This window comes from Pyxicephalus adspersus, chromosome 7 (genome assembly GCF_032062135.1).
Source record: "Pyxicephalus adspersus chromosome 7, UCB_Pads_2.0, whole genome shotgun sequence".
Classification (NCBI taxonomy): domain Eukaryota; kingdom Metazoa; phylum Chordata; class Amphibia; order Anura; family Pyxicephalidae; genus Pyxicephalus; species Pyxicephalus adspersus.
Genome location: NC_092864.1, coordinates 1808126 through 1827173, shown reverse-complemented (window position 1 = coordinate 1827173; position 19048 = coordinate 1808126).

Genomic DNA, 19048 nt, shown 5'->3' with positions numbered 1-19048 from the left:
ATTTAAGTTAGATGTAATGTTTACTGGAATTTGGTAGTCTAAATTAGGACTCTTAGAATATGAGGTTCTGAATTAGATTTTATTTAGTACATGTACACAGAAAATACATTACTCAGACAGCAATCTGAACAAAAACATTCTTAGAGGATTCTCTAAAACTTATGATACCAAAATATCAAATTAATATTTAAAAATGGTAAAGAGTAAAGAAGGTTCTAGACAAATAAGATGCTGTAGCCAATCAGAAAAAAAGTGATCTCCATCAGCACAGTAATAGTTAACAGAAAATGTACCTTTACTTTTTTAAAAAAAATTCTGCAGTTTTTGACAATAGATTTGATTTCTCTACCCAGAACCTTGCACAGTATGGGTGCTGTTTGAAATAATGTTCTAATAGCATTGAGGACAAATAGGCAATGCAAATATTTCCTGTGTATAACTTGAACTAATTGCTGTGTTTTCACTTGGTTAACAGTCACAATATGAGAAAACAAACACATTTTGTACAGAACACTGAAAAGAAATCTAACATTATAACTGAAATTAACTTCCATTATTTCACTTGCTTAGCAGCAGTGGTGGTTGTATAGTTCGATTTGGAGTCAATTCAAAATCTGAGCTTAATTCCGAGTTCAGATATCTCTCAATCATCCAACATAAAGTGACCATGTCTGTCTCTATCCTCTACAGAGGGCTGTCAATGCAGCTTGATTTAAGATGGAGCACAGCAACACAAGGTGCCATTTTCTGTTACAATGTTAATTAAACCGAGACAGAGCTTGAAGCATCTAACAAGAACAAATAGCAGTAAGGTTGTTTCACTATGGACTTGGGACCATGGGTGCAACATGGGAGGTCTGACTCTGCCATGCGGGATGTGAACTAGTGCAACATGGAAAGCCAGTCAATGTCATGGTGGATGCTTAGCAAAATCCCTACAAACATTGCATGGGAAGCCAAGCACTGCCATGGGGGATGCCTACTACTGCAGCATGGAGAGCAACATTCATTTTGTAAAGTGAGAGTGTTCTACTCCCATGACTAAAACTAACAGAACCTGGGAATACCTATATAGACTTTTCACATTGACTTGTGATTGCTGGTGATTGCATCATTTTATATGTTCATACTTACTATAATAAAATGTAAGATATCTTTTAGTAGTATCACTGAAACAAGACAAAGTGTGAAAATCTATATATTCTAATTTTGTGGTGTGTTGACCTTCACTTTTCACTGAATATTATAGAGTGTTTGGCTGTACTCAAGTTTTTGTGTGTGAATAGTTTAGTAAAATGACAGTGTCTAGATAAGTAAGTTATGGAAACAAGATAGAAATGTGCCTTGTACTGATAAACTATAGCTCCATAGTTCTGGATTCTTGACCTGTAGTGTATAACAAGATACAAGCAAAATTGTCAACGAAGATACTTGAGAAAACTTCAATAGGTCTTTGTGTGATAGTAAAGAAAAATAGAAAAATAGCCTCCATCAGCAGCTGCCCCTTAGCATAACTAAATGTAAAATAGAAAACGCTGGAAAGTTATTCCAAACATTTATTAATTAAAATAATCATACATTTGGTGCTCAACTCTTCTTGGACAACTGGAGCCCATCAGAAAATAGCCGGCACAAGGACTTACTAGAGAGTAGGAAGACGTACTACAGACTATACACAAAACTACTCTTAAAACATCTTAACACAGGGTCCTTGCAACATTAGGGATAATTATATCATCATTTTTTTAAATATACGCATCCCTAACACATCATTCTAGAACAATAAAACATATTTTTGTATAACCAAATTCCCTACCTTAGTAGTATATCTGTAATTTTTTCACCTGACCTATGTCAAATCTCGATGTCCATTTGCATTGGTCAGACTCCAAAAATGAGTTTAAAATCATCACACACTGCAAAGCCATTACCAGCAAGGAGAGAAAGAAGCAGCACCATAAAATATCTCGTTTGTTATCTACTTTGTCAGCTATCTGTCTTGTGGAGACTTTGACTTCATTTATTTATATACATGCATCATAATGGAAATAGCGAAAAGCCTCAACAATGGTGTGAAGACTAACCGATCTTTTTCATCTCATCATGGGAATCACTAGCATCATGATGCAAAGTCTACTGACTGTTGACATTTGCTTTTGGTTTCCAACATTTTATAATTCAGTTTTCCTCTTTTTGTTTTTTTCTCTTCTCTTTTTCAAACACTTCAGCTATTATTGCCAGTATTGCCAGGTTCAAATACAGAATCGTCTTCATAAAGAAGGTTATTTCCAACTTCTTGCTCCATCTGCTCCTCCTTTCCGGCATGGGGTCACTTGGTTTTACTATCATAAACTTTCGGCGTGTCGTATCAGTTTTCTCTGATTATATGAAAGGTGCATTTAATTCCACAGAAATGAGTAAACTAAATACATTTCATAACTTATATGAAACACTTTTCATATCTCTAGCCTATTTTTTCCCATTAATTTTTCTTGTCACCTCTCTCGTGGTCACCGTGTCCTCTCTTCTAACACACATCTGGAACATGAACCAGGCCGGTTCTGATTTCAGGCAGAGTATTCAGGTCCATGTCAATGCTGCAACAATGCTGCTACTTCTTTCAATTGTTTTCTACATCTCAACAATTGTTACCGTCACAAACACAGGAACATGTTTCTTACATGGCTATCAGATGGAGAGTTGCTTGGATGTGGGAAGTGAGCCTTAAAATTTATTTTAAGAAAGAAATGGAAGAGAGAGTTTGAGGTTCATCTCTTACATACTATGGGCAGATTGGGGAACTCTTACTTCTTTGCAGTCAGAGTTGTACTCTGACGCCTTATTATTTCAATATACCTATTATACTTTAGACTTATTTCTAAATTTTAATATTTAGCAGACCATTTTTCCCATATTATTTAGATAAAAATATCTGATTGATGTGGAAATAATATTGCTTGTGTATCAGTTCCTAGCTTATTTCTGTATTGGTTTATAACTGTGTTAAACTGTATTTTAAAGATATTTTTTTACTAGATTGGGGTATTTAATGTTACTTCTATATTGTGTGGGGGCTTTGTATGACAGTTTACTGTTCAGTTATTGTTTTCTAAATCTCAATAAAAATGTGACAAATACATGGCAAAGTCTCTCCAAAATATGTGTGTGCAATTTTTCCATTTTTTTATTCAGTCTCAGACCAATGACTCCATTAGTAAAACTGCAGGTGACAAATAAACACAATAATAAATACAAACTGCCATGTATTATGAGCTGAGATTTTTTTTACAATGCACAGTGTAATCTACAGAATAATATTCCTGTAACCTGCATTATATATCCAAGGATTTTTTATTCCAGATCAATGGAGTTAAGCAAACCAAAGTATTATTTATTTGTTTTTTAGCACAGTCAACATCAATAAAAAGGAGTGGCTGGGGAAAGTTGTTTTTTATTATTCACATTTTGTAGATTGCCACGTGTGGCTAATTGGTTTTGGAATGGATGGGTGAGAATATAGAGTTACCAAGGGTGGGATTATACTTTCCTTGGGTATATAAGTGTTCTGCATGCTTTACCTTTTGTTGGTAAATTTCCTTGAACAAGTAGCCTTGCACGACCCCAAAACACTGGCATTTCAGAATGTTTCAACAGTGTTTGATTAATAAAGCAAGAATCAACATAGAAGACTTCTGTCTCAATGAGTTCTATGGTGCCATCCATGGTTACCATTTCCTGGAACGCACTTGCTATTACTAAAAACTATGTTTTTGCTTCCTTTAAAGCATTTATAACTACACACAACTTTTTTGTCCTCCTACATAGAGCTTCTTGCTTAATTACTATTTAGATGATATTAGTCAACATATAGATTTCCATCTTGCAACTGATTCTGTTTCTACTTGCTACTTTCCTTTAACCTATTTTCTTTTCCAGACAGATCACACAATCACTTTCTGGAACAAATATTTTCCAACATGTTTCCAAAGTACTTGCAATGACTTAAAATCCAGAGGGGTCTCTATTTGTATCCATATGTCTCATACTTGTCTGGTTTTGGATGAATACCTTTATCCTGTAGGCAGAATTCTATTTAAGAAAATCTTTATTCGTGGTAAAAAAAATACACCACAGCACAGCTTTCCCATCCAAAACCAAATCACTTTCAGACTCCAGATTTTGACTTGACTTTTGAACTTTCAATCTTCTTCTAGGCCCAACTTTGGCCTCATCTGCTCGCAGTATACCTTATTCACTCAAACCACTGTTCTCACTAAAGCACCAACACACTTTGAATGCCCCCCGCTAGAAGGTGAAAAACTCACTCATAGTACCAATTTCATCAATCTAATTCTTCTCCAAGCAACCAGACAGAGCACTTCTCAATTTATGCATATTTGGGGGAAGGTAATTTGGGGGAAGGTAATTTGGGGCACCTTCACAGCAGCTGAATGGGGAAAACCCTTTTCCTTAACATATAAACTGTCTCTATCTAGCAGCAAGGTTCAGGTGGTTTAATCCCATGTACCCTACTCCTAGTATGATGACAAGTCCATTCAATTCCACTCAAATACAGAAAAAATATTCAATATTAAAATTCATTATAATGTTTTAAAAATCTTATCTTATTTTTTTAAACTTTTTTCCCATTTCTTATTATTGTCACCTCTCTCATGGGCCCTGATTTATTAAAGCTCTCCAAGGCTGGAGAGAATACACTTCATCAGTGATCAGTGAAGCTGGGTGATCAAGAAAACCTGGAATGGATCTGGTCCAGGATTCAAAACATTTGCTAGCAAATGATTTAAAGAAATCCATTCCAGGTTTTCTGGATCACCAAGCTTCAGTGAGGAAAGTGTATTCTCTCCAGCCTTGGAGAGCTTTAGTAAATCAGGGCCATGGTGTCCTCTCTTCTAACACACATCTGGAACATGAACAAGGCCGGTTCTGATATTAAGCAGAATATTCAGGTCCATGTCAATGCTGCAAGAACAATGATACTGCTCCCTCTACTTGCTATTGCTTTCTACATATAGATAAGCAAGCATTTGATAATGGTAGGGCATATAAATGGGACAATACACTGAAATAAAAAAATAAGGGGGGTATCGGGACACTACTCAATTTGAAAATGGAGATATGACATACACTGAAGTCACCGAGTCCGATAGTTCATCACATACAACACATGCCAATACACATTTGAGATCCCTGAAACATCAGGGATATAAAAGATCTACAAGCACAACGTATAGAAAAGAATCATCAACCAAAAGGCTGCCATCGCAGACAGATAATTCCAATATGTCAAAGACTTTCACCAAAGCACTTAACATGCAGGACATTATTTTGTCACTAATAACCAATAGGAATCATCACACCAATGCTCAACCTGGGCATGCCATTATGGAGATGCTCCCCCCTAATAGTGCTGCAAGACATAGGGGAACATCAGTACTACCTGTTCAATCTTTGGATTCTGCTCCCCCTTCTTTTTTAGGAAATCCCACAAAGGACAACACGGCAAAGGGCCAGATAAATAATTCTTTCAGAAAATCAATTAACAAACCCTAACTTTGATATCGTCAACTTATCAAGTTATACTAACTGAGATGGAGACTTCATTATTGAAATTAGGACTTAACTTTTGCCCCCCCAAAAAAATTGGATCACTTCTCCTTGGTGAAAGACATACATATATTTGCATGAAATGTCTACTTTAAATCAGTCTTTGATAAGTCTAGAGTGGAACAGGAGGAGAAAAAATATTTACAAACAGATGAATTTGAATCATTTAATATGCGGGACTTTTCGGTGGAGGAACTGGACGATTGGAGTGCGAAACAACCATTGTCTTTGGAAACTATTCCTGAGGTTAAAAAGAATACCCCTGAGCTATTGAAATTAATAAAGGATTTGACAATACTGTCAGAGTCACTCATCATTATCATAGATATTGGATGTGCTGATTCAAAAGAAGAAAAATAATGTATTGGGTTCATCTTTATATCGGAAAAGTACAGCCAGGAATACGTTATTGTTTGCTACCAGTGCCTACCCTGCCCCACTCCATAGCATCCCCTATTTGCAGTATCTGCGGGTGAGAAGGATGTGCTCGGATGATGGGGACTTTGAAAAACAAGCTAAAGAACTACGTGACCATCTAATAAAGAGAGGTTATAGTAAAAAAAAGTTTTATTAAAAGCGTACCAAAAAGAAAAAAATATCCAACCCACATAATTTACTCTATCCTAAGAAATCAACAGGAAAAGAGGAAACAGTAAGACTAATTACTACATACGCTAATGACCATCAACGAATTAGACAAATTATAACAAAATTTTGGCCACTTTTGATAAGTGACACTAGGATTCAAACACAAGTAATTTTCAAGAAATAGAAACCCACCAGAGATAAGGAAGGGGAAGGTAAAGTGCAACTCATGCAGTCAATGTAGATGGATTTATGAACCCGAAGATAAATCTAATAAAGGGAACCTACTCCTTGCTGTTAGGCTCAAATTGAAAAAAAAATGGTTACTTGTGGTACTGTTGGAGTGATTTATATGGCCTTTTGTACTTGTGGGAGGTATTATGTGGGCAAAACGAAAAGATGTTTCCGAAAAAGAATATACAAACATATTTATCTGATTAGTAATGAAAAAATCATCACTCCTCTTAGCCGTTACAAAGCACTACAACACAATTATGTCAAAAACTCCATCATTTTCCAATTAAAAGCTAATTATTTCCCTGGATTGAACGACGTTGTTAGCTTTAAATCCTTTCTATAGACAATAGGGAATAAAACTAGAGAAAAGACTTTGTCATCTCTGACAATCCTTGTTATTCGATTTGGTGTCTTTGATGTATGTGTTTTGTGTTCTGTAGTTGTCTAATTTAGTAGTTGTTTAATTTGTCTTAATAGTTTTGAATCTCACTTTTTGAGTGGATGCACTTCTGGCAGGGACTCGGAGGAGAATTATGATGCCAGAATAGGTGTCTTATGTCTCCCCTTCAGCCTAATACATCAGGCTGCAAGATCAGGTGACTACACCTTGTTACACATGAATTTATAAATTATGAATATAAATATGAATCTGTAAATTATGAACAGTACAGTTGATGTCCATTTGGGGAGTATATTGTAAACGTCATTGGTATATAGTAGCACACTGTACTGTCATATAACGGTGTGCGATGTAATTAAATGCTGACATTGTAATACATTAGAATGGTTGTATAAATCATACTGTACTGTTAATATAAATGCTGTGAAAGCTGTACTGTTCATGATAATTGTTGTAGAAACTATATTTTATAGATAGGAAAAAAGGATAGAGATAGAGATAAAATGAATGTAATATTTCCAAGATGTATTGAATGCAATAGTTGAAAATCAACCATGAGGCTACTGTGTATTGTCATCTTAGGATGCTTGCAACAATATGGCCACACAGATTTTTGGGGCTATGTGGGCAATATCTTTTCCCCTGTTTATAGCTCATTTGGAATTGCAGAAAACTGCAAAATAAATGCCCCTTAGAAGAATTATGATGTCAGTGTGGAGTATGTACCCAGTGTGGGGTATTCTGCGCAGAGATGAGCCGCAGGAAGTTTTCCTCCCTGGTCATTCCATTTTTCAGTGGGTGAGGATCTCCACAGTGCCTTGCATGCCGTTTGGGCACCAACAATTTTTGAGGACCATAAGGACTCCCTCTTGATCTTCTAGCTGGAAACACCGTCAGTGATTTTACAAGCAGAAGTAGGTACAAGGGTAGAATCTGGAAATGTATGTAACAGATGAAGGATAGATAAAAAGATCTAGTGGCTACGTATGGGTTACATATGGGTAATGGTTACATATGGGTAAACGCTATAGTATATGCAGTGGTACCTTAACTTAATTTGCTCCAGATCCTTGGACTTATACCAAACAAATTTTTCACATAAGGTATAAAAGGAAAATGATTAATCCGTTCCCATGAAAAAAAATCCTATTATGTTTGCATATTATACATTGATGGGGCTGTATGAAATAATTTAAACATTGCTTAATACCAAAATACATAAATACAAAAGCAATTAGATGAAATAAATTAAAATTTAACCTCACTTTACCTTGCTGAGAAGAGTGGAGTGCCTACTAGGATGGTGCTGAGAATGGAGGAGGAGGAGATGTTATGTAATTCACAGAGTTATAGCGCGGGTTGTTCACTGAATGGTATAAACTGGCATACTGACGCTCGTACCCAGTTGTGAACATATTATTGGAAATCTAAGATTATGAACAATATATGTGCAGATCCCCCAAGTTATTGACTCCCTGAAATTAATGAGAGGATCTAGGTCCTAATTGGATACCCCCTGTTGGAATGTCACATAAGTATGTTGATCATTGAATGAGAATTTGGAAGGTGTCTGGATCGGCTCTTGATTGGTGGGCCGTGGCTCTTGCCGTCCCCCTGTGCTTGCCTCTGCACTGGGCTACAAAGTGAATCCTTTATATTGTGAGAGTTACTGGTAGGTAATTAGTGAAAATTAAGATTGTGGCATGTAAATTTTTTTTTATGTTTATTGAATATGACATGATACATGGCAATACCAGTAATTTCTGTATTGTAGTGCTGAGATACATAAATGTGTTAAATTGCATCCCTGAAGAAGTGGACTTTGTCTGCAAAACGTGTTGGATAAGGAATAATCTCAGCATATGTATCAAATGCAAATATATGCAAATATGATATGTTCTTAATTTTTTAAGGACAATTTTAGTGGAAATATTTTGTAATAAAGTGTTTTAGATTTTATGGAAAATGACTGTAGTGAAAGTCCCACTGGTGTATTCCCAATTTGTTTCTTTATTGCAGTTTGTAATTGGGGGTGTTGACAGTATTTAAATAATTTGGTATCCTACAAGATAAAATACAAATTGCTTTCTACATCTCAACAATTGTTACTATCACAGAGACGTACAGTCCTTGAAATCTACCGATTGTGGTTTGCTGGGTTATGATCAACATTTTCCCAACAGCTGAAGGTGCTATTCTTATCCAGGCCAGCCCCAAGCTGAGGAACATGTTTCTTACATGGCTATCAGCTGGAGGATTGCTTGGATGATGGAAATGAGCCCTAGAAATAAAGAGCATTTTCAGAAGAAAAGTATAGGGGAATACTCCGTATCAAACAATGGGCAGTCAAGTAATAGACATCTGATTGTGTCTGGTATCATGCTGGTAGCCTGCGTCTTGTATATTCTCCTGTAGGTTGAGGGGTTCCTGGGGTGTTTTCTCATTATTTTATCAAATCTAATGATTTACCTGATTTATGGCATGATATTTAACACATCTGATTGCATACCACATATTGCTTCTTAATGTCAGTTTACATTGACAGTCATATTAGATTTTGGGATTCCAATGAATAAAGTTTTTCACAATTTATTCTCTTTTTCGTACGCTTTACTTACTGGTCCATGGCCTTGCTCTGTGCTTGTTACTGCACCAATATCACCAGGTTCAATTACAGAATCTTCATCTTCGTAAAGAAAGTTATTTCCAACTTTTTGCCTCATCTGCTCCTCCTATCCGTTATCCCGTCACTTGGTTTTACTCTCATCCACTTTATATATGTTATGTCCTTATTCTCAGATTACATTAAAGATGCATTTAATGCCACAGAAAATAGTCAGCTAGGTGCATTTTATAATATTTCAGAAACAATATTAATTTCGCTGGACTGTTTCTTTCCATTTCTTATTGTTGTCACCTCTCTGGAAAATTTTTCGTGTCCAAACAGGACTTATACCAAGCTTGACTTATTCCAAAGCGGACTTATACCGAGGTACCACTGTACTTGAGGGGTGGTTGTTACATATAAATATGACACTGTATTTTAGGGGCAGTTACAATGTACAAGCATAATATGATGAACATGATATTGGAAATCTAAGATAATGAATAATATATGTGCAGATCCCCCAAGTTATTGACTCCCTGCATTGAATGAGAGGATCTGGGTCCTAATTGGATACCCCCTGTTGGAATGTCACATAAGTATGTTGATCATTGAATGAGAATTTGGAAGGTGTCTGGATCGGCTCTCGATTGGTGGGCTGTGGCTCTTGCCGTCCCCCTGTGCTTGCCTCTGCACTGGGCTATAAAGTGTATCCTTAATATTGTGAGAGTTACTGGTAGGTAATTAGTGAAAATTGAGATTGTGGCATGTATATTTATACCAGTAATACCAGTAATTTCTGTATTGTAGTGCTGAGATACATAAATGTGTTAAATTGCATCCCTGAAGAAGTGGACTTTGTCTGCAAAACGCGTTGGATAAGGAATAATCTCAGCATATGTATCAAATGCAAATATATGCAAATATGATATGTTCTTAATTTTTTAAGGACAATTTTAGTGGAAATATTTTGTAATAAAGTGTTTTAGATTTTATGGAAAATGACTGTAGTGAAAGTCCCATTGGTGTATTCCCATTTTGTTTCCTTAATGCAGTTTGTAATTGGGGGTGTTGACAGTATTTAAATATTTGGTATCCTACAAGATAAAATATGTATTGCTTTCTACATCTCAACAATTGTTACTATCACAGAGACGTACAGTCCTTGAAATCTACCGATTGTGGTTTGCTGGGTTATGATCAATATTTTCCCAGCAGCTGTTATTCTTATCCAGGCCGGCCCCAAACTAGGGAACATGTTTCTTACATGGCTATCAGCTGGAGGATTGCTTGGATGTTGGAAATCAGCCCTAAAAATAAAGAGCATTTTCAGAAGAAAAGTATAGGGGAATACTCCGTATCAAACAATAGGCAGTCAAGTAATAGAAATCTGGTTGTGTCTGGTATCATGCTGGTAGCCTGCGTCTTGTATGTTCTCCTGTAGGTTGAGGGGTTCCTGGGGTGTTTCCTCATTATTTTATAAATCTAATATGATTTAGCTGATTTATGGCATGATACTTAACACATCTGATTGCATACCACATATTGCTTCTTAATGTCAGTTTACATTGACAGTCATATTAGATTTTGGGCTTCCAATGAATAAAGTTTTTCACAATTTCGAGTTTTTCACATTTTTTTTTTTCTGAGTTCCTACAGTAGGTCTTTTTCTTTTCATTATCATGTTACTGTGTTATTTATTTAGAGGATAACACTGGATTGGGGTATTTAATGGTACTATTTTAATATCTGGTGGTGATGGATCTTTGCATGACAGTTCATTGTTTATTTATATTAAGATCCTAATAAAAAAAACTGAAAAATAAAACAATAAGTCTTATTGTTGTTGTCTTATGAGTATTGTAGGTGCTCTTTTACCATCTATCTATTCAGTCTCAAATATTTTCTCTATAAACATATTTATAAATACAAATTGCCACTGATCATAAGCTGAGATGGATGAGATTTTGTCTTTTAATTTTTTAGGGTTATTAAATGTCGAGTGGTACCTACAGAACAGAACAATCCTGCAACCGTAATCAACGGGTTTTATATTCCAGATCAATGGAAACAAGTCGTATTGTTTTTTCATAGCTTTACCAAATTACATTTATTTCTTCTTAGCAATGTAAAAGTAAAGATGAGAGGAATGAAAAACATCTGAAATATTCACTATAAAAAAAAGGAATTAGGACTTTCAGTAATCAAATACAATATATTTTTTTTTTCAAATGACATGTTATTCAATTCATCATAAACTAAACACCAATATAGATATTCATTCTACAAAAATGGCTATCCAATTCTATAAATTAAATTCATTCAATAAATCCAAAAGATAGGCACACTTACTTTATTTCTTTACTCCATTTATGACTTTACTCCATTTCTAAAGATAGTAACCACATTGGCCTTACACCAATCCATTGGTACCATGCCAGTAATTTAGGACTCTCTAAAAATTAGAAATAATGGCTTTGAAATAACTGAGCTCAGCTCTTTGAGGACACGTGGGTGTAATCCATCAGGTCCTGGTGCTTTATCGTCCTTCATTTTATCCAACTGTTTCATATTTTCTGACCAGATAAATTCTAAACCATTGTGATTAGTTAGTAATTCGTCCACCACATGCCAAACCCTGGCAGCAGGGAAACAGCAAACCATTCGGTTGAGGTGATCGGGGGCACAAATTATTCCATCAGTCCTCCTGATTATAGAATTCCCTCATATTACCGATTGTTTCCTGTATTACCTTCCCCATCCCTACTAGATAGGCTGCTCTCCTGTTAGGGGCATTTATGACAACGAAGGGCACCATCTCTGGGTCTGCCAACATGTCTGAAACATGAGCATATAAACTAACATAGGGAATTGAGGGTTCATCTCCTAAATATAGCAGAAACTGACGCAAGATGTCTATTAATTTATGTCAATAGTTCATGCCTCTCACACTCCCTTGCAGATAGAGTTGTTCCTAGTCCCACCTCTGAAATATGTTTTCCCTCATCACAGAAATTAACTTTAGGATTTTTATGGAACTATAAAAAAATAGACTTCATGAGTTTATACTCTCCAGGAGAGAAATGGAAGGGGTGCAGCTCTTTCTGAATAATAAAATGTATTATTTGATTCCTCTTTCCGTATATCCCTAGGATCCCACTACACATCATACACATGTATAGAATGTAGTCTATATCAAGTCTTCTGAGATAAAATATTCAGGGTTTTATATCTAAATTTTCAGTACCTATCTCAACCTCACCCCTGTATTACTTAATATTACTTAATATTTATTAACATTTCCATGTTGCTGTGGAGCAGGTGTGTGAACTGAATAGAAGCTGTAGAGATGATGATTTATTAGGAGAAAAGCATATAAGAATTATATGAGCCCTCATTCTGACCTATAGTGCCCGGGGATCTCTCACTTAGAGGAGGATTCTCACCGCTCCATTCATAAATGCAGCCGTGGTACTTCTCCTCTCAGAGTGAGTCATGCGGCTTGCGTTTATGAATGAACCAGAGGATTTTTCCCACAGCTGCATTCATTTATGAGCAGCAAGTGAGAATCACACTGTGTTCCTGAGAAACTCTATCCAAGAACACATACAACCAGTAAAGGGCTGCAAGAGCAATCAGGGGAGAGGACAGCTCCGCTCCCCTGATTGGTCTTGCAGGTCCCAAAACTTCAGTCTCGCCAGCCGAATTTACAAAGGTCGTTCCCGTCTACATGTTTGGTAAGCCAGAACATCCCAAGACCGAATTTAATAAATGAGAAACCGACTTTAATAAATTATCTTGCTCATCCCTAGTCATGGCCATCTCTTCTCCAGCTGGGATTCTCACCTAGGTGGATATGGGTCCTGTTACCCTTCCCTCCACCCCATCTTGTATCTTCCTTAACCCTAACCCACCCTCCCACTTTTTACCCTCTTACCCTATCTCTCTCTCTCTGTGATCTACTCATTCTCTCTTCTTTCTTGATAACCTATTGTATCTTTCTGCAATTAATATAAACTGTTATAAAGCTACCATTTCATGTTATATCTCTCTTATTGCCACTTGTACAAGGAGGATGTGCTTCATTCAAACACTATTCCATGCAATATTTTGTGATATTTTCTCACTAAGTGCTATATTTTGTTTTCCTTGTACCTTAAAACCTAAAAACTAATTACACATATGTTGGACTTTTTTTATTATGCACTCATGTGTACACCGTATTTTAGGATACACATCAGCTTTTAGAGCTGTAACAAGGACAACAAATCACTTCAGGTACAGACCAGTTAAATAATTTTGCATAAAAACCCCACCTTAGTAGTGCACCCATCATTGTGTTAACTGACCTAATCCAAATATCAGTGGCCATTTGCATTGCTGAGACTCTAAACATGAATTTAAGATCCTCACAAGCTGCAAAGCCATGACAGAGAGCCAAGAAGCAGCACCACACAATGTCTCCTTTGTTACTTATTTTGCTGGTCATCTATTTTGTGGGGACTCTGATTTCATACTTTTTAAATACATGCATCGTATTGGGAACTGGGAAAAGCCTCAGGCATGGTGTGAAGACTAGGCAAGTCAATATTCTTGTCATGGGAATCACCACCATCCTGATGCAATGTGTAACGACTACCGATAACATTTGCTTTTGGTTTCCAGAATGTTTTTTTTCACAAGCTTATCCTGTTGTGATTTGTCCTCTAACTTTCTTCACACGTTTCAGCTATTGGCTCATGGCCTGGCTCTGTGCCTGTTACTGCAACAATATCACCAGGTTCAATCACACAATTTTCATCTTCATAAAGAAAGTTATTTCCAACTTCTTGCCCCATCTGCTCCTCCAGTGAGGCCTGGAGCAGGGAACGAAGTGAAAAATCAATGGAAGGCCTGCATGACTGGGAAGGGATGGGAGCAGGCAGGGGAAGGGTTAGGAGTTAACATAGAGAAGGGGGGGAAGGTGCTGAATTCGTATGGCAGGAGTGACGTGCAGGGGGGAGTGAAAAGGGGGGTGAGTCGGAAAGGGACGGTCTTTTTTCAGCGTGACGGAGAAAAGGAAAGACGTTTTTCCCACCCACCTGCCCTGTTTTAGGTGCGTTGGTGAGGTCCTCGAGGGAAGGAGTTGTATTGGACGGTGAGGGTCTCATCTATGGTATGGGACCCTTGGTAAAGTTGTTGTTGGAGTGTTAAATTGTTTTGTGGTAGGGCTGCGAGTGCTGCTGGTATCATTCCCGAGCTGGAGGTGCGGCTGGGAGCATTACATATCACGGCAGTGCAGACCAATTATGTGCAAGGGGTTACAATAGTGGGGCCTTCGAGGACCAGTAACCAGGGGGTGTGTTTAGGTAAAGGATGTTTTAATAATGTTATTATTTGTTGATTATGTGTTTTTAAGTTGTTATTTATGGTTATTTTAAGGTTATTTATTAAAAGAGTTAATATTTAAGTTATTTGTTAATTAAAGGCCCAAAGGGGCCATTTAACCAAGTTGTTGTCTCAGTGTGTGTTGGGGGTAAAGTGGTGGGGTGGGGGGAGGTGGAGTGGGGCACGGCCTCCAGGAACTCAGCCCTATCACAGTCATGTCCGGTATTGGATCACTTGGTCTTGCACCTGTCCACTTTGGTTTATATTTACCTGGTATGTCTAGAATCTCAGATCCCAAAAATTACATTTAATTCCACTCAAACACACAAAATGGATGGATTTTCTAACTTTTTAAAAATATTGTCTATCACTCTGGAATATCTTTTCCCATTTCTTATTGTTGTCACCTCTCTCATGGTCACCGTGTCCTATCTTCTAACACACATCTGGAACATGAACAAGGCCGGTTCTGATATTAAGCAGAATATTCAGGTCCATGTCAATGCTGCAAGAACAATGATGCTGCTCCTTCTACTCTCAGTTGCTTTCTTCATCCCATCAGTAGTTCTTGTTACAGTGATGTACAGTCTAGAAAATGTAATAAGTGTTGTGTGCTGAGCTACGATCACAATCTTCCCAGAAGCTGAAGGTCCCATTCTGATCCAGGCCAGCCTCAAGCCGAGGAACATATTTCTTTCATGGCTATCAGCTGGAGGATTGCTGGTATGTTGGAAGTGATTCTTACGTTTACTAGAAGAGAGCATCAGGAGTTCTTCAGAAGAATACATTTGGCAGACTGGTAATAGATGTCTAACAGTTTATTGAAGCCCACGGTTCTTGCATTCCCTTGCAGATTAAGATTTTAACTAGCTGATGCCTTATTGTGGTATATCCTGATTTTAAACCATGATATTTAGCGTATCCATTTGTACTTAATTTTTACTAATATTTCCTAATTGTAATTCTCAACAACAGTTAGATTGTATTTCTCTGTTATTTTATGTTATTTTTTGGTGTTTCCAAAAATGTTCTAAAAAACCTCTTTGGTGTGCACTAGAGTGTAGCTGCATTGTCCTGGATTTTAGTTAAATATGTTATTTAATATTACTTTGGGTTATTATATGATGCTGTGGGGGATTTGCATGATAGTGTGCTGTTCATTGATTTTAAAAAATCAATAAAACTGCAAAAATATAACAACAAATCTTCAAATTAAGTGTGTGCTATTTTGTCATTTATCTATTCCTTCAAACATTTGTTCTCAGTACAATGGACAGAACTGCAGGTTAAAATTAAACAGGTTAATAAAAGAAATGTGCCACTAATTTTTATTATCTTGCTTTTAAAATTCATGTAATTTGTAATATCCAATAACATTCAAATCTGGGGCAGCAAGTTAGATTATTTTGCAATTTGTGGTAGTGTTACATTTATTAAACTGATTTTATTTTATTAATAAATGATGACAAATCTCAAATACAGTAAAATAGACAGAGAAAAGAAAAAATGTTTTGTTAAATGTTTAAATGTTGCTATATTGCAAGCATTTTGTAAGATTGGAATCTTCCCTTTCTTTTTCCTTCTATTTTCTCCTCTTTTTCTTTCTTTCATTGATTTTCATTGCCTTTTCTTGTCCTAACATCCTTGTTCCAGTTTTAGTTAACATTTTCCTTTTCCCATCCATTCCCTTCTTCCTTAGACTTTCCTTTCTCTTTCTTCTAACTTTTTTATTTATTTCTTTCCTTTTTTTTCATTCCATCCTTTTTATTCTTTATCCTTTCCTTCTCGTGTTCTATTGTCCTCTTGGTTTCACCTGGATGTGATATTTTTAGTACCCCTTCAGAGTCACAAGGTGAAGATTTTCCTTGTTGCATTCTGCTAATTAAACAACCACCATATTATTTATCAATTCAAAGCCCTAAGATGAATAGGATTTCAAAGTTTCACATTTGTTTATTGTGAGCACAGACATGGACGTAGCTATTTCCATAAAGGCAGATTCGTTGTGATCCATGAAATCGAATCCATGTACTGAACATATACAAATCATCTTTGAGACACATGAAAAATATAGTAACCAGGAGACATAGGGAAACTATTTATTCTTAAAGTTACTTTGTAGATAGTTATATCATCTGAATGCATACAAATCATATTTGAAACACTAAATGTTTGCCTTTTAACTTGGTATAACCTCCATAGGAAAATCTATACATAATATTAGAGGGGAGAATGTTGAATGTCCATAGTTTTCTGGTATAACCATAGAAAAATATATTAATTCTTCCCAGGCATTGTACCCTTTATTGATATAATAAAGAAAAATTTATAATCACAAAAAGGAAAACAAAAATCATGTAATATTCATGTGTGATATATAGAGAGAGACACATTTCTTAGAGTAATGTTCCAGGACCTAGAAGAATGCTGTGCAGGAAATTTTTTTTTGTAATTACATGTCAGGTGACAGATTATGGTAAATGGGGCTAAACATATTTTACCTATGGTAAGTACTTACCTGAGGACGTGTTCTGTCTGCACAATGCGATTCATGGATGAAGACTTTGGCATTCTTGAATTTGGAAACATTAATATCAGCTTGTTGGAAATGACTGGTAACAACTGGCTAAGGCTCAACTCTCCTACATCAAGGAACTCAATATTTTCACTTTAAGCCTTCAAGCAGTGGTTTTTGGACTTTTGGTATTTTATAATTAGCATTTTCTGATGACCCCTGGACATCTTCTCTTCCTTAAATCTTCTCCCAACATTGGGTGGTCCAGGATAATGCAATAAACACAACCGACATAATGACATTGGTACTGCTCTCTGCATCCAGGGTGTAGGGTGCAAGGTTTTGCCCCTTAAATCTGACCCCAGTCCTCTTAAGGAATAAAATGTTCCCATGTTTATAGGCCCCTAAGACTGGGAACAAATTGTGGTGAAAATTAGGTATTGTTAGGAACAGCACCAACTTGAAGGTTACTATAGACGTCACACCTATTTCTTTTTAATGTCTTTTTTTTGAGACTCTTTTTTATTAAATGAATGGTCCAGTAGCAAGAATTTGAAGCACATATGTCTTGGGTAAAACTTTTGGACTGCTATTGCTCTCTCTCACTTCTGAAAATACTGGTTGCCCATCTGCTTCCAATTTAATACAGATCAATATATAAATATCACAAATTTATCAATTTTACAGAAAATGTCTCATGACTCATCTTTATCTATTACTGAGGTCAGTGACTCAGAAACAATGAAGTCAAAGCAACATACTGACAGCATTGGGCCTGATTTATTAAAGCTCCACAAGGCTGGAGAGGATATAGTTTCATCAGTGAACCTGGGTGATCCAGCAAACCTGGAATGTATTTATTAAACATCATTTGCTATTTGTTAGCAAATGTTTTCAATCCTGGACCAGATTTATTCCAGGTTTTCTGGATCACCCAGGTTCACCAATGAAAGTATATCCTTTCCAGCCTTGGAGAGCGTTAAAAATATGGCTTATTGTTTTTTAAAAGTAGGATAAGCAATGGCAGGCCTTTGATTTTGCTCCTGACAGATGTACGTTTAGTATATTTGACTGTGGTCAACTTTGTTCCAGACTGATAGCTTTTCTTACTTACAATATGCAGTATAAAAGTCAAAATATAAGAAAGAAGAGGATGAAAGCCAGGTTTTTGTTTGTTGTGGCAATGTATTAATTATAATGTACAATGTTATTCCTTAATTAAGGAACTTGAGGATATCGACAAAAAAATGTAAATAGAAGGGCAAATGTTTTTACAAACAATCCATTATATGTACAGTGAGATCCACCCTGATGTGTCCAAAGACATGAGGGTGGTTTTTAATCTCTTATCTAGACAAAATATCACTATTGATGTTTAGAGAATGAGAGATACGATTGAGTCCCGACGCGTTTCGCCTTTTGGCTTCCTCAGGGGACCATTGACAACAAAAGTAAATATTGTCCAATGCGATCCAATTAATCACTGATAGTGTGATTATATTAGAAAGTAGAGCATGAGTAAGCAGATAGTGTATCAATATCACAGTTTTCCAGTTAACTAAGGAATGATGATGAATATTCAAACAAAGCGTCCTAAGGCTGTGCTGCGGACGCCCTGGTTAATACCCTACCACCACACTGAACCACCAATGTTAGAAACTGGGAGTTCAAAGACCATTTCCAATCCTTAAGAATATTCATCATCATTCCT